Below are 1862 nucleotides of genomic sequence, written 5' to 3' on the forward strand. Positions count from 1 at the left end.
ATTGCATTAAGCAAATCTACTGTACAACACCTGTTTGAAATGTTCAAGAGCAAAGATGTCAGTTTGAGGACTATGGTGTGCCTGACCCAAGCGATGGTATTTTCAATAACCTCATATACGAGTGTAAGTTGGGCAATGAATAAAGGAGACCATAGAAGAATTGATGCATTTGATGCATGGTGTTGGAGGAGATTATTAAAAGTATCATGGACCGCCAAATGGGATCAAATGTAACAATGATTGTGAGGATAGCGCAAGACTGGGAAATATTTCATTTTGTTGTTCATGAGTTGCTATGAGTCAGAACAACAATTACTATCAACATTCAGGCCAAGGCACAGTACCATGGAGGGAGGGGATAGAACCGGGGATATAGCTAAAGCCTGAAGGTATAGAAGACATTGCAAAGCCACTTGGCTTGACCACACAATAGCCTTGATTAAAAAATACAGAAACAATTGAAGTTCCTCTAACCCTAGCCTTCCAAACTTAGTTCTTTTGAAGTAGAATGATTAAAGAAATTTCTACCAAAGGTCTTAATTAAATGCACTACCAAAAGAACCACATTAGAAGGATATCATTCTAAGGTATAGCCCGAAGGACAGGAATAAAGCAAGGCTCCAATGTCACCCAACCACATCTTAATTATTTGAGCTGGAGGTGCTGGGGGAGAGGATCAGCTATTGGAGGTGCTTCTTCCCTGATCAGCCTATGGACCCAGCCCACAGTTGATGTTCAGCTACTCATCCAGCTTCCAGTTTCTAAGATGTGAGAGTCTAAGGCTTATAACTGAAGAATATGAGAGCTCATATTTCCCAAGCACTTTGTTTACGGGTTTCTCTGGAAACACTGGGTTTCTTATGTGGTTGTTCTATTTTTATTTATTTATTTAAATGTAATTTATATCCATGTGTGTAGAGGATGGCAGTCTCTCTAGTAAGAAGTCAGAGTGGGTTTTATTTTGCTAGTTTGTTTTCAGTACATGGAGGCTCTAAAGACACCCACTCTCCTAATACTTTTTAAAATAACAATTATTCTTCCATGTGTCCTTTTGCTGCTTACTTTTGAGGCACAGTAAGTCTTGCTGAGTTTAAAAGTCTGAAATCTTGCTGGCTCTCTAAAGACATCTAGAGGTAGCCTCCACTTCTGTCTTTTCAATGTTCCAATGGCATTTCAGATGGGCAAGCAAACTTTTTCCAGATTGGACTGCAAATCCTACCCTCCCACACAAATAAACAAAATGCATCTTGCTTCCTACACTGAGTTTGAGGCTCAAATCTCTTCATGTAGTCTGTTTACATAACGGCCTAGAGTGTGTGCTAAGATGTGATTCTTTCCCAGATAAGAACCTGAACATGTTCTGTGTCCAAGCTGTTTGGGTTCATGTAAAGGGCAAGGCCCAGAACAGGAAGACTCACTGGGCTCCAGCAACCACAGCAAAGAAATGGGGCCTGCTTTCCAAGGAGCTCCCAGCCAGCCAATCCCCATTCAACAGAGCTGCTAGGAAAAAGCACACGCTTGGATCCACTGGTTACCATACAGTCTCGACGTTCCTAACAGCAGTAAGCAACACTCAGTAGCTACCACACAAAAAAAATTTTTCTTTAATGTTCTCACCTTGAAAATTCCTAATTTATCACTTAAGTGGTGGTGGTGGTGGTGGTGGTGGTGGTGTGCTATAGAGATGGTTCCACCTCATAGGGACCCTGCATAGGGTTTGCAAAGCTGTAAATCTTTACGGGAGCGGAAAGCCTCATCTTTATCCTGCAGAATGGCTGGTAGTTTCAAACTACTGACCTTGAGGTTAGCAGGTTAGCAGGCTGATTCATAACTACAATTCCCCAAATGACTCCCCAAAATTT

The sequence above is a fragment of the Chrysochloris asiatica genome, unplaced genomic scaffold (assembly GCF_000296735.1).
Source record: "Chrysochloris asiatica unplaced genomic scaffold, ChrAsi1.0 scaffold00141, whole genome shotgun sequence".
In the NCBI taxonomy this organism is placed as follows: domain Eukaryota; kingdom Metazoa; phylum Chordata; class Mammalia; order Afrosoricida; family Chrysochloridae; genus Chrysochloris; species Chrysochloris asiatica.